Here is a 15439-nt window from a genome sequence, read left to right as displayed (position 1 = left end):
TCTACATTGCTGGGGTCAGGTGTGCGGTGCCCCCAACGACCTGGAAATCCGCCTAACGTTTTTCGGCCCTCCCTTTGTACCAGAGAATAAGTCTGAATTTTTTTCTTTTCCTTTTATTTCAACTTTAACAAAGACATTTTGTATATTTATGGCATTAAAAGATGAAGAAGAAGAAGAAGAAGAAGAAGAAGAAGAAGAAGAAGAAGAAGAAGAAGAAGAAGAAGAAGAAGAAGAGTTTGGATTTATATCCCCCCTTTCTCTCCTGCAGGAGACTCAAAGGGGCTTACAATCTCCTTGCTCTTCCCCCCTCACAACAAGCACCCTGTGAGGTATGTTGATATTAAATAATACTATACGCAGTGGTGGGATCCAAAAATTTTAGCAACAGGTTCCCATGGCAGTGGGATTCAAACAGTGGCGTAGCGCCAATGGGACTGGGTGGGGCACGACGGGGGCGTGGCCAGGCATTCCGTGGGTGGGGCATTAATAATTTCTCTGTTACTGTAAAAAACTCTTACTGTAAAAAAAAATTCCTAATTTCCAGCTGGTATCTTTCTGTCCATAATTTAAACTCATTATAGCAAGTCCTATCATCTACTGCCAACAGAAACAACTACTTCTCCTCTAATTGACTGCCTGTCAAATACCTAATACTTTCAAATACTTAATTTTGTTTCTAGAAATCAAAAGAAGGATACTTTCCTTAAACAAGGAACTTTACCATATTTCTAAAACATGTTTTTAAAACAGTCCAACAGGGAGAATTATCCCGTTTTCTACCTTCGCTAACCAGCCACATAGGAAACAACAGGACTTTGTGATTTTTTGACCTAATGGAATTTCTAACGGAAAAGCAGACCCAATTAGTAACCCCCTCTCGGCACGCACAAATAATTAGTAACCCACTCTCGGGAACTGGTGAGAACCCGCTGGATCCCACCTCTGCATAAAACCATATAATTTAAAATCAATTTAAATAACAGCAATGCTCAGCTTCATTTCTATGGTGACCAGTCAGATGAAGAGGCATAGCAAGAAGGAAAAGTGCTGGTGCATCCTTTGCCCCCGGCCTGTCCTGGGACGCCCCCACCCCAGAACACCCCTGCCCCATCCTAGAATGCCCCTGCCTCGCCCTGCCCCGGAATGCCCCCACCCCAGAACACCCCTGCCCCATCCTAGAATGCCCCCGCCATGCCCCCGCCACACCCCCACAGGGGCACACGCCCGGTATGTTGCACACCCCCAGTCCCCTTGGAGCTACGCCTCTGGTCAGATGTCGATGACAGACCCTGAAGCAGCCTAGAAATCCATCCATCCCCATCAGTAGGCAGTATGGGGAGATGAGGTTCCCAAGGATATGACTGTCCCAGCCGGTGGGATTTTCCCAGGTTTCTCTGTTTTCACAAGAGATTGGGCTGGAGTATTCATTCAGTTCTCAGGTATGTTCAGCACAGACAAGCCGGCCCGTAACAACAGTGTTTATTTGAAGAAAGGCACCTCCTACAACCAGCAGCATTAGCCACAAGAACTAGAAACTGAAACCAAATGCTCCACCCAGTAGGATCAAACTACATCACACAGATAACAGGGGAGAAGCAGAGTGTGAGTGTTCTTTTATACAGAAATAAACACAATAAATGTACCATACTAGCAGAACGCCTTTTGCCTACACTATTGCATTTTAAAAGGGTATTTTTATTCTTATCTAAAGTACCAGGGTGGCGTAGTGGTTAAGAGCAGGCAGACTTTAATCTGGTTTGATTCCCCACTTTTCTATGTGAGCAATGGACTCTTACTCCATGAACTAGATTTGTTTCCCCACTCCTGCACATGACACCGACTGGGTGACCTTCGGCTAGTCACAGTTCTCTTGGAACTCTCTCAGCCCCACCTTTCTGTTGTGGAGAGGGGAAGGGAAGGAATTTGTAAGCTGCTTTAAACCTCATTTCAGGAAAGAAAGGTGAGGTATAAATCCAAACTCTTTCAGATAAGAGTATGTACCTCATGTGGAGGAGTGGGGAATCAAACACGGTTCTCCAGATTAGAGTCTGCTGCTCTTCACTACTACACCAAGCTGTCCCTGGATGCCCTACTAGGGTAAGTAGTAGCTGGAGATGTCGTTGGGTTACAACTGATCTCCAGATAACAGAGATCAATTTTCCGGGAGAAAATGGCTGCTTTGGAAGGTGGACTCTATGGCATTATACCAAGGTGACCAGATGTCCCGCTTTGGGCGGGACAGTCCTGCCTTAAACCAATTTGTCCCACGTCCCGCGGGTTTTTTTTTACTGTCCCGATTTTTGGAAGGCTGCAACACTGCCTTCTGGGGTACTCCCCTTTCCCCACCCTGTCACAGGGCGGGAAACAGGGGAGCGCCCCAGAAGGCAGTGCGGCAGCCTCCTGCACTGCCGCACTGCCTTCTGGGGTGCTCACGTTTCCTGCCCTGTCACAGGGCGGGAAACTGGGGAGCGCCCCAAAAGGCAGTGTGCTCCTGTAGTCATGCACGCGCGGCCGCCCACCCTGGTCCCGGTTTAAAAAGGGGACAATCTGGTCACCTTACATTATACCCCACTGAAGTCCTTCCTCTCTCAAAACCCACCTTACTCAGGTTCCACCCTCAAAATCTCCAGGTGTTTCCCATCAACTCCAGCCTTACAGGGCCCTGTAGCTGTGAAGGTACTAATGGAATCTTCCTGTTGGTATTTGCAAGTGTCTGTCACAATTCAGACATGAAGGGGTTAACTGTGTGCATGCTAATTAGCTACTGAGGTCAGAGTTTTATGGCCAGTCCATTGATTAGGCTATTGGTCTGCTAGCCCCAGCATTGCGTATATGGGACTAGTCACATAGAAAGAAAGTTATGCACAGAACGCGAGATAGAAACCATTGCTTTGCTAGATAGGCACTATGTGGGACCACAGGGTGCAGAACTATGTATTATTATTTATTATTATTATTATTTTATTATTTTATTAGACTTAATAGACCGCCCAACCCCCGAAGGGCTCTGTAACCAAGTTAGTGCTAGAATAGAAAGTTAGTAACCAAGTTAGTGCTAGAATAGAAAGTTGTTCATTGTTTTCTTCCATGTAACCCTCCCTAATAGTTATATATAAACTCATTTATATAAAACCAGCAACTGCGTATTGGTCTCTTTTATGCTGCTCTGCTAAATATATTAAGCTAAACAGTCAACACTTCCATTATCTAATGGAGTCTTCCAGAGGTGAGATCCAGCAGGTTTTCACAGGTTCCCGAGAGTAGGTTACTAATTATTTGTGTGTGCCGAGAGGGGGTTACTAATTGGTGATTTTGCCATGTGATTTTTGCCTAAGTTAGGCCCCTCCTCTCAGCAGTAGCGTGCAGAACTTGAAGCAGTCTAGCAGGAGGTGCACCGGCGTGCGTGGCAGCCTGCGCCTGCGTGCATTCGTTTCCTGCCCAAGGACCAGTGCAGTGGCTGCGTCCTTGCCACAGCCCCGCCCAGGAATGCCCCACCCCCGGAATGCCCGGCCACGCCCCTGTCGTGCCCCGCCCAGCCCCATTGGCACTACGCCACAGTTTGAATCCCACCACCAGGGGAACCTGTTACTAAAATTGTTGGATCCCACCACTTGAGTCTTCTAGTGATGGGATCTTCTGGTGTTTGACAAAGCACATACCCCAAACACATCTTATTGGTCTCTAAGAATCAAGCTCTTCCTGTTCTCTGTTTGACTTTCTTCTTTAGCTTACTTGTAGAAGCCCCCTTTTTTCAACCCGGGTCCCTCAGTCTTCATCTGAGATAGGTAAACGCTGACTCATGCGCTCTGAGTCGGTCGGTACAAAAATAGCCGAGTCACATCTATCTTCCCATCATCAGATAAATGGTCTGCACTGCATAAATCCCACGGCACTCTAAATGAAGCAATCAGATTCGGCGCGTCCTTCCCCTCCCGGTTTTTTGAATTAAGGCTTACGTAGCTTGAAGTCACCAGATGTTCGGCCTCCCGTGTTTGCTCCCGTAATGCCTGCATAAGATATTCTGGGCACGGTTTGGAGGAAGGAGCACAGATCTCTCTGCTTCCTTGGAGATTTGCAAGAGTTTAATGAAACTCGGTGCTTGCAGCAGGAGAGGGGGGGAAAATGGAACTGTTTCTCTTCAGACTAGACCGGTTTAGCCAGCGGTTCATTCATTATCTGTAGGCATGTAACTGCTGTGTAAACATGGTTGCCAACTTCCAGGAATTACTATTGATCTCCAGACTATGGAGAACAGTTCCCCTAGAGAAAATGGTTGCTATGGAGAGTGAATTCTATGGCATTAAAACCTGGGCTCTCTTTTCTACAAACCTTCCCCTTTTCAAACTCCATTCCCAAAATTCTCAGATATTTTCCAGTGTTGAGTTGGCAACTCTGCAAACTGGTGTGCTAGCAAACTTTGATGAGGTATTTATACTCTGGAATCACTGTTAAGTGATTCCCAAGGATAATGAAGTCTAAAGATCAATAAATTTGTTTTAATATCAGGCATGGCCTAATTTCAAAAGTGTCCAGATATTCATGTGACATTGCTACATGTCCTTCCATACTGTATTGTCGAAGGCTTTCACGGCTGGACTCAACTGGTTGTGGTGGGCTTTCTGGGCTGCGTGGCCGTGGTCTGGTAGATCTTGTTCCTAACGTTTCGCCTGCATCTGTGGCTGGCATCTTCAGAGGTGTATCACAGAGGGAAGTGTGCTACACACACAGCGACACACCTCTGTGCATCTATCTATCTTGCAGCAATTACATTGAGCTAGGAATGCATCTTCATCAACTTAGATACATTTTTCTCCTGAGGTTTCACCTGCATCTGTGGCTGGCATCTTCAAAGGATCTCTCTGACGATGCCAGCCACAGATGCAGGCGAAACATCAGGAGAAAATGCTGCTAGAACATGGCCATATAGCCTGGAAACCACACAACACCCCAGTGATTCCGGCTGTGAAAACCTTCAACAACTTAGATGCAATCTCTTGACAGGCTGGCCCATGGTCTCATGTGTAGGAGAGCAGAAATCCAGTTTACAAGATATGGGTCAGAGAGCCCAAAGAAAGTTTCTAATATTTCTCTTTGCACAGTTGCTCTGAGCACCTTCCTTATTGCTCTGGGGAGTTCCTTGCGGGGTGTGGAGACAGAGAGAAGGCAGAAAAAGGTGCTTTCACACATCAGAATTTCCTCCCTTGTTGAACAAACAGCTTTTTGCAAATTGCCTCATTAGCCATGCAAACATGTCCTGATTAATTGCCGTGATAATTCTCAATGACTGAGTCACGGTGCTCATGAACTGGGGGATATGGAGAGCTATAAAGAGCCCGGCTGGGGAGCACCTCGTCCCTTAATTGAAAACGGGATGCTCCGTAGGTTGGAATTGCCCCCTGAGGGTCTGTTTCAAGTAGGGACGCCAACCTGCAGATGGGAATCAGCCATCATGAAAGCGGGGTAGGTTGCTCAAAGGTTAGCAATCCAAGCACGCACCTGTATGGCTAATGGTCCGGTCATACCTGTTATCTCTCATAGAAAATATGGAGACCAGAGCAGAACATCAGGTCAGAATCTCTACCCTGATAATTCCTCTTGTCTTTATCTTTTTCTTTTAGGACTGTTGTCACAATAGCAAACTCCTCTAGTGACAAAATCTTGATGTATTTTTGGTTTATAGCAGAGCGGTTTATATACAGCGGTGCATAAAAGAACCTTAAGATTTTTTTTGTAGCCTTTTTTGAAAAGGATTGTTTGGAAATTTACGAGAAGGTTTCATTCCATTCCCTTCGTAACATTATATTGTTTCTGAAAGTCTGTCTGTCTGTCTGTCTGTCTGTCTGTCTGTCTGTCTGTCTGTCTGTCTGTCTGTCTGTCTGTCTGTCCCCCCAGAGGCGTAGCTGGGCCAAACTGTGCCCGGTACGCAGTGTGTTTTTTCCGCCCCACCCCATGGCCCCTCGCAGCACCCCCCCCGCGGCACTCCCCCGCCCCCTTCCCACACTTACCTACACTCCTTTTCTATTTCTAGTACTTTTTGAGGCTGAAAAAAGCGGCCTCTTCACAGTTCAGGGAAAAAACTGCCTGACGAACTATACTTCCCAGGAGACCTTGTAAGCCCCAAGTTCTCCTGGGAACTGTAGTTCCTCAGGCAGTTTTTAGCCTGAACTGTAAATAGGCCGCTTTTTTCAGCCTCGAAAAGTATTAAAAAAAGAAAAGGAACATAGGTAAGTGTGGGAAGGGGGGCAGTGTGTGTGTGTGCCGCGGGGGGGGGGGGTGCCACGGGGGAGCTGCAGGGGGTGCAGGGAAAAGGAGGAGGGCCCGGGGGCGATTTTCCACCCCCAGGCGTGTGCCCGGTGCACGACGCACCCCCTTTCCCCTTGGTGCTCCGCCACTGCTATACCTTGCCCTACCCCCTGGCCCTGGAGGAAAGAGGTCATCCAGTGTAAAGCTGTTCCTCTGACTCCAGCGTCAGTGAGGCGGTGGACCAGAAGTTCATGGTCTACTTATGTCAAATGCTGTGGTAAGATCTAAGATCTAATAATACCAGCAGCGTACCTTGATGCTGGTATCATGATGCTGGCAGGGGATGATGGGAACTGTAGTCCATAACATCTGGAGGGGCGTGATTTGTTGTTGTTGTTGTTGTTGTTGTTGTTGTTGTTGTCATTCATTCATTCATTCATTCATTCATTCATTCATTCATTCATTCATTCATTCATTCATTCATTCATTCATTCGACTTAATAGACTGCCCAACCCCCAAAGGGCTCTGGGCGGTGTACAATGAGACATAAAACAAATATAATATAAGGTCTCATAAATACAGTATAACGATAAAACATTAAAATTCATTAAAATACATTATAGCAGCAATTCCAGAAATTACAGATAAAAATACATGCACAGATGCATGCACAGAGTTTGACACCTAGATCGAGTATCAGCCAGAATCCTGTCGACATCAGTGTGGTCAAGCAGTCCGAATTGGTCTAAACAAGGACCAGAAGGGGGGCAAAGGGCCTCTAGTTCATTGACTGTATTAAATGTGGCAGGAAGAGGTTGCGGCAAAGAGGCGAGATTTTACCTGCGAAAAAGCTCGCAAAAGCCTCACAGCCAATTGCCGATCCCTGAGATTTGGGACCTGTATTCAAGGTCGCAAGTGTCCGGATTACACTAAACAACTGTGCCAGGCGTGAGCTCGCAGTGGCAATGGTAGACGCACGTGGGCCCCGGGCACAGTCCCCCCTTGCCCCGGCCCTGCCCACAGGCATCCTCTCTCCCAAATTTCCAGGAATAATCCAAGTCATAAGAACATAAGAACAAGCCAGCTGGATCAGACCAGAGTCCATCTAGTCCAGCTCTCTGCTACTCGCAGTGGCCCACCAGGTGCCTTTGGGAGCTCACAGGCAGGAGGTGAAAGCAATGGCCTTCTGCTGCTGCTGCTGCTCCCGAGCACCTGGTCTGCTAAGGCATTTGCAATCTGAGATCAAGGAGGATCAAGATTGGTAGCCATAGATCGACTTCTCCTCCATCAATCTGTCCAAGCCCCTTTTAAAGCTATCCAGGTGAGTGGCCATCACCACCTCCTGTGGCAGCATATTCCAAACACCCATCACACGTTGCGTGAAGAAGTGTTTCCTTTTATTAGTCCTAATTCTTCCCCCCAGCATTTTCAATGAATGCCCCCTGGGTCTAGTATTGTGAGAAAGAGAGAGAAATTTCTCTCTGTCCACATTTTCTACCCCATGCCTAATTTTATAGACTTCAATCCTATCCCCCCTCAGCCGCCTCCTCTCCAAGCTAAAGAGTCCCAAACGCTGCAGCCTCTCCTCATAGGGAAGGTGCTCCAGTCCCTCAATCATCCTCGTTGCCCTTCTCTGCACTTTTTCTATCTCCTCAATATCCTTTTTGAGATGCGGCGACCAGAACTTAAGTCAAAGTTAGCAACCTTATTTGCAATTCTCTCAGAAAAACTTGGGGGGTGGGGTGGGGGGCGAGAATTGGCGATTTGGTCATAACAATGAACTCAGGACTGCATGCACGGTTTCCCTTCCTACTTTATCCTAACAACAACCCTGTGAAGGGGACATCTGAGCAATTGCCCAGAGACCACCTTCAAGGCTCTGAGTAAGGATCTGAGTGTGGGTCTCTCATTTGACCCTTATACCACCATGGCTGGAAGCTATCACAACCACCACTTCAACTGTTTTGAATATCAGGATGCTGCTATTGCAATTCCTTCCCTAGAAATGGGGCACAGGAGCTAGAATGCAGAACACAATATACAGCATCTTAACGGAGCTTTGACCATCATGGAGGGGGGAGGGAGGGAGGGAGGGAGGGAGGGAGGGAGGGAGGGAAAGAAAGAAAGAAAGAAAGAAAGAAAGAAAGAAAGAAAGAACATGAGTGAGAGAAACAGCAGGAAAGCAATCTAGTAAGAAAGGAAGGGAGATCTAGAGCAGTGGTTAAGAACATAAGAACATAAGAACTAGCCTGCTGGATCAGACCAGAGTCCATCTAGTCCAGCACTCTGCTACTCGCAGTGGCCCACCAGGTGCCTTTGGGAGCTCACGTGCAGGATGTGAAAGCGACGGCCTTCTGCTGCTGCTGCTCCTGAGCACCTGAGCACGGTTCTCAACTGTCCTAATGCCGCGTCCCTTTAATACAGTTCCTCATGTTGTGGTGACCCCCAACCCTAACATTTATCCATTTTACAGATGGAGAACACTGATGCAGAGAGTCTTAGGCGACCCCTGAGAAAGGGTCGTTCGACCCCCAAAGGGTTCCCGACCCCCAAGTTGAGAGCCACTGATCTAGAGAGAAGGAAGGAAGGAAGGAAGGAAGGAAGGAAGAAAGAAAGAAAGAAAGAAAGAAAGAAAGAAAGAAAGAAAGAAAGAAAGAAAGAAAGAAAGAAAGAAAGAAAGAAAGAAAGAAAGAAAGAAAGAAAGAAAGAAAGAAAGAAAGAAAGAAGGAAAATGCTGGGGGGAAGAATTAGGACTAATAAAAGGAAACACTTCTTCACGCAACATGTGGTTGGTGTTTGGAATATGCTGCCACAGGAGGTGATGATGGCCACTCACCTGGATAGCTTTAAAAGGGCTTGGACAGATTTGTGGAGGAGAAGTCAATCTCTTGCTACCCATCTTGATCCTCCTTGATCTCAGATTGCAAATGCCTTAGCAGACCAGGTGCTCAGGAGCAGCAGCAGCAGCAGAAGGCCATTGCTTTCACATCCTGCACATGAGCTCCCAAAGGCACCTGGTGGGCCACTGCGAGTAGCAGAGAGCTGGACTAGATGGAGTCTGGTCTGATCCAGCAGGCTAATTCTTATGTTCTTATGTTCTTAAGGAAGGAAGGAAATAAAAGAGATTTCCTTACTGATGTGGTGGTGTCTCGCAGCCTGAATAACCCATCTCAGCTCAGGCTTATCAGAGATTGGAAACTAAGCATGGTTGGCCCCGGTTAGTACTTAGATGAGATCCCGAAGGAAGACCAGGATAGCTATGCAGTAGAGGGCAACAGTAAACCATCTCTGCTTCCTTCTACTGGGTGTGCAATAAGTGAGCTGTGACTCACTGACACACACAATTGTTATGCCCTGACCCAGCTAGTTCAATCTGGCCAGATCTGGGACGCTAACAAGGGTGGCCTCGTTAGGACTTGGAGGGCAGATTCCCAAGGAAGAGCAGGGCTGATCTACTGAGGCAGGCAATGGCAAACCCTCCCGAATCCCTCTTGCCTTGAAAAATCCCACAGTCCTGGCGCTACCATGAATCAATCGCGACCCGGTGGCATTTCTGTTTTCCTCAATGATGTCTCTGCATGCCCGGTGCCACTCAGTGTTTCTTAACAGCTGCGGAGCCGTCCGAATCAGATAAAATCACACCAACTTATTCTGATGGAAAATGTACTTCCCCACCCCCCCCCCTCTCTCTCTCTCTCTCTCTCTCTCACACACACACACACACACACACACACACCCCACACACCCCCAGCCAAAACCTTGCTTTGCAGACTTGTAGCTTAATAAAAAGACATCTCCCGGGGCTTTTGGTCTAGCAGCCACATGGAAAAACTGAAACGACAGGCAATCAATCTCAACAGCTAACTACTGTGACAGACAAGAACAACTTTGGGTAGGGGGACTCTAAGGGGTGGTGTGACAGGGGTGTTTTTGGCAGCAGGGCTTGGTTCACATCAGCCCCCTTTTCAAGGAATCGCCCCCTCCCTGGCACGACAGTGGACATCCATTTCAAATTGTTCCGGAAGGTTGGTCTGTAATAGGTAATCGAGATTCGAATCCAGTCGCGCCTTAGAAACCAATAAGATTTTCGGGGTATGAGCTTCCGAAATTCCAAACTCCCGTTGTCAAATACCCAGCATACCCAACGGAGGGAGCGTCGACTCTCAACTTGAAACCCGAAAATCTTGTGGGTCTCTGTGGCGCTACTGGACGGGAATCTAGCATTTAACATGGGTTCAAATCTGCAGGGTGGATCGGCGCGGACTTGATCAATGAGGTGGCGGTCGCCTCTCCACCCGTTAACTACAAAAAAAATATAACATTTTCATCAGTGTGAAAAGTCTGTCAGCTTTCTAAACACAAAGAGAGGGAGAATGAGAGAACACCTGTTTCGTTGCCTCCCACATGGGCCTGATCTCACCTGTGCGAGCGGCCTGCAGATTCTTTGGGCAGTGGGAAGGAAGTTATTTTGGGTTGCCTGGAGACGGCTTCCAACGAGAGTGACCTCAGGGCCCCAAGCAAGGCTGCAGGAGATGCTGGGGGTGGGGGTGGGGTGGGTGGAGAGCTGGATGAGCAGGAAATCTCATATCCCGGAATGCCTTGAGCCATCTCACCTGGAATATTCTCTACAGTTCTGGGCACCGCAATTCAAGAAGGATATGGACCAGCTGGAACGGGTCCAGAGGAGGGCAACCAAAATGATCAATGGTCTGGAATCCACGCCCTATGAAGAGAGCGTTAGGGAGCTGGGGATGTTTAGTTTGGTGAAGAGAAGGTTAAGAGGTGATTTGATAGCCCTGTTTAGATATCTGCAGGGATGTCGTGTTGGTGAGGGAGCAAGCTTGTTTTCTGCTGCTCCAGAGACTAGGACCAGGAGTGATGGGTTCAAGGTGCAGGAAAAGAGATTCCACCTAAACATCAGGGAAAACTTCCTGACTGTCAGGGCTGTTGGACAGTGGAATGCGCTGCCTCGGAGTGTGGTGGAGTCTCCTTCTTTCGAGGTTTTTAAAGAGAGGCTGGATGACCATCTGTCAGGAGTGCTTCAATTGTGTGTTCCTGCATTGCAGGGGGTTGGACTGGATGGCCCTTGGGGTCTCTTCCAGCTCTATGATTCTATGGCAAAGGGATCTTGAGAACGCTGTTGACCTGCAGCTTCTTACGCACTGTAAGGTTCTGGATTAATAATTAATAAGTGGATTCTAGATGTAGGATTAGTAGTCTTTATTGAGTAGGTAATAGGTATTTAAAGTCAGGAAGTCAGTTCCGTGAGAGTTGGCTTCTACACTCATTTATTATCAGAAAGGAAGTCTATTAATATATCATAGATTCAAATATATTAAAGGATAAAAATAAAGTATTATCCCCAGCAGAAGTAATATTCCTTGCCCCAGATGCCATTCTTAATACTATCTTCCACTTCCTCATTTGCTATCAGGAGAAGGCAGATACCATCCCCCCCCTCTCTCTCTCCCCCCCTCTCTCTCTCTCACTCACTCACTCACTCACACACACACACACACACACACACACACACACACACACACACACACACACACACACACACACACCCCCACACACCCCCACACACCCCTGTCTTAAACTTATTGAAGAGTTGGTTTTTATACCCTGCTTTCCTCAAACATAAGGAATGTCAAAGCATCTTACAATCACTTTCCCTTCCCTTCCCCACAACAGACACTTTGTGAGCTGGGTGGGGCTGAGAGAGTGCAGAGAGAACTGTGACTAGCCCAAGGTCACCCAGCAGACTTCATGTGGAGGAAGAAAACAAGTTTGGATTTACACCCTGCTTTTCTCGACCATAAGGAGTCTCAAAGCAGCTTACACACTCCTTCCTGTTCCTGACCCACAACAGACACTTTGTGAGGTTGGTGGGGCTGAGAGCGTTCGGAGAGGACTGTGACTAGCCCAAGGTGACCCAGTAAGCTTCATGTGGAGGAGCAGGGACACAAACCTGGCTTGCCAAAGTAGATTCTGCCTCTCATGTGGAAAAGTGGGGAATCAAACCCGGTTCTTTATATCGGTGTCCTCTGCCCTTAACCACTACACAACTCTGGCTGCAGGGAGGGAAGAAGATGGCACAATATAGCCTGATCTTGGCTCACAAACTTACTCAGATAAATGTCTAAGGACATGGCCTATATTGCTGTATACGGCCTGTTCTAGAAGAAGAAGAAGAAGAAGAAGAAGAAGAAGAAGAAGAAGAAGAAGAAGAAGAAGAAGAAGAAGAAGAAGAAGAAGAAGAGTTTGGATTTATATCCCCCCTTTCTCTCCTGTAGGAGACTCAAAGGGGCTGACAATCTCCTTGCCCTTCCCCCCTCACAACAAACACCCTGTGAGGTAGGTGGGGCTAAGAGAGCTCCGAGAAGCTGTGACTAGCCCCAGGTCACCCAGCTGGCATGTGTGGGAGCGTACAGTCTAATCTGAATTCCCCAGATAAGCCTCCACAGCTCAGGCGGCAGGGCGGGGAATCAAACCCGGTTCCTCCAGATTAGATACACGAGCTCTTAACCTCCTACACCACTGCTGGTCTTCTAAGTAGGATCCTATTATCAATAGGAGTCTAGTGTCTAGATCGAGGGATGTAATTGTACCTCTCTATTCTGCATTGGTTAGACCTCATCTGGAATATTGTGTACAGTTCTGGGCACTGAAATTCAAGAATGATATTGACAAGCTGGAATGGGACCAGAGGAGGGCAACCAAAATGGTCAAAGGTCTGGAATCCATGCCCTACGAGGAGAGACTCAGGGAGCTGGGGATGTTTAGTTTGGTGAAGAGAAGGCTAAGAGGTGACATGATAGCCATGTTGAGATCTTTGAAGGGATGTCATGTGGGTGAGGGAGCAAGCTTGTTTTCTGCTGCTCCAGAGACTAGGACCAGGAGTGATGGGTTCAAGGTGAAGGAAAAGAGATTCCACCTAAACATTAGGGGAAAACTTCCTGACAATAAGGGCTGTTGGACAGTGGAATTCACTGCCTCAGAGTGTGGTGGAGTCTCCCGGTTCTATGGGGTTTTTGAAAGAGAGGCTGGATGGATATCTGACAGGAGTGCTTTGATTGTTCCTGCATTGCAGGGGGTTGGACTGGATGGCCCTTGAGGTCTCTTCCAACTCTATAATCCTATGTGATTTCTGTACCACTTAATAGTCATCTGAATACTTTTGCTATGTTCCAGTTCTTTCTGGTAGTTCCAGACTTGTGCAATCCTCATGCGTGAGTTATTGACTGTCCCATTTTTGTGATGATGTTGTCTCACTGTGTGTAATCTTCCTTGAGTGCTTGCACAAACAGCACACTAAAATGACCATAAATAGATAAATAAATAAGCAAATGAATGAATGAATGAATGAATGAATGAATGAATGAATGAATGAATGAATGAAGAAATAAAATCCCAGAAGCTTAGCAGGGTCAGCACCTGGAAGAGAGACCACCAAGGAAGGCTCTGCAAAGGAAAGCAATGGCAAACCACCTCTGCTTCTCCCTCACCTTGAAAGCCCCTTGCTGGGGTTGCCAGATGTTGGAAGCTCAGCAGGGTCACTACTTGAATGGGAGACCACCAAGGAAGGCTCTGCAGAGGACGGCCATGGCAAACCTTGCTTCTCACTTGCCTTGACAGCCCCTTGCTGGGGTCTCCCAGTGACTCGAGAGCACTCTACATACACACAGGTCCATCAAAGCCAGTATTGTCTATTCAGACTGGCAGGGTTTCAGTTGAGTGTCTTTTATGGCACCTTCTACATGTCCTTCTTGGGGACCAAACCTGGAACCTTCTGCAATTCAAGCAGACGCTCCGCCTCTGAGCCCCAGAGGGCATCCGGCAAAATCCTGCAGCTGTTCCAATCTTCCCTGCAGCCCTAGGACAGTGGTGGCACTCCAGATGTTATGGACTACAATTCCCATCAGCCCCTGCCAGCATTGGCCATGCTGGCAGGGGCTGATGGGAATTGCAGTCCATAACATCTGGAGTGCCAAAGGTTCGCCACCACGGCCCTAGGACATTTGATAGGCATGTTTGCATCTGCCGGAAGATGGAGACATACTTTCCCCAATGGAACGTGATCGTTTGAGTTGTGACCAATACAAGATAAGCAGCAATTGCCTCTTAGAACTGCGGCTGCTGAGCCTCTCTCTCCTTTCTACTCTATGATCCCACCATACATTCGGTGCCTTTCCAGGGAGAACGGAAAGTGAGCTGGATCCTGCTCGATCCTTTTCTCAGCTCCGTTTGCAAGATCTTTTTTTTAATCTCACTCAACCTCAGAACCATGTTGCAATGTGCAGCCACAACAGCCCTTTAAGGTAGGTCACAGCCATTCCCACGTGACAGGCGAGGCAGGCCAGCCGGCGGGAAGCGATACGGTCAAGTCACGGTCTAATTCAGATTCAAAGACCGACCTGTTTGGCTAGATTCAAAGACAGATCTTTTGGGTCCACGAAAAAACACACATCTTGGCTAAAAACGATTCCACAAACAACAAGTTGAAATCTGTGCAAATTTGACTTCTAACAACCCCAAGAAAAAGTAGTCAAAGCCTTATCCTCGGTAATCACCTTGATGAAAAGCTGGAGTTTATGAATCACAATGTGCACCAGGGATGATTTTGAATTTCTTGCCTGGCCGTTTCAACCCCCCGATCAAATAAAAAATATTTTAAAGGCATCTGTGACCCCCAGATCATCAGCTCAACTCCACCTGTGTGAACTGAACATGTGATCCTCCATGTGCAACTTTCTGTTTCCCTTGCGTGAGATTTCCCCCATAAAACATATGCCTCCCCCCCCGCCCCAACATTATACATGCATAAACCATCCGTCAGATTCACGGACTTTAGATTCATGCGGCTGGTATCCATGAAGCACTCCGGGTGTCCAAATGCAGAAGAAATTGCACAGGAAAATCCATATGGGAGGCACAGACAATAATAATAAACAGATCTATCAAACTAACTGTGCCAAGTGGAAACCAAAAACTGACAACAAGCATGCAAGTGGTTTTTTTTTTAAAAAAATTGTCAGAGAAAAAAAAATCCCTCCTCCCCAACTGTCAGAGGCGTATTTGGGGAAATGGAGCTTGGAGCAAAATCGGAGATCCCCCACCCCCGCTATGGGCAGCCCCCACCACGACCAAGCAACTTTTTTTGCACCGGATCTTGGTCAGAGTATGGACTCTAAG

At 47.4% G+C, this 15439-nt stretch overlaps 1 protein-coding gene across 2 annotated transcripts in view; it reads right to left on the bottom strand.

The window, feature by feature from the left end:
* The window catches only part of ADRA1D (adrenoceptor alpha 1D), an 83970-nt gene that overhangs the window by 65775 nt on the left and 2756 nt on the right, over positions 1–15439 (bottom strand). The gene's annotated exons all lie outside the window — the stretch shown is intronic.

Source organism: Sphaerodactylus townsendi, linkage group LG10, assembly GCF_021028975.2.
Source record: "Sphaerodactylus townsendi isolate TG3544 linkage group LG10, MPM_Stown_v2.3, whole genome shotgun sequence".
NCBI classification, from domain to species: Eukaryota; Metazoa; Chordata; class Lepidosauria; order Squamata; family Sphaerodactylidae; genus Sphaerodactylus; species Sphaerodactylus townsendi.
The sequence above is the reverse complement of the archived record's forward strand: the minus strand, read 5'-3'. Positions and strand labels throughout refer to the sequence as shown.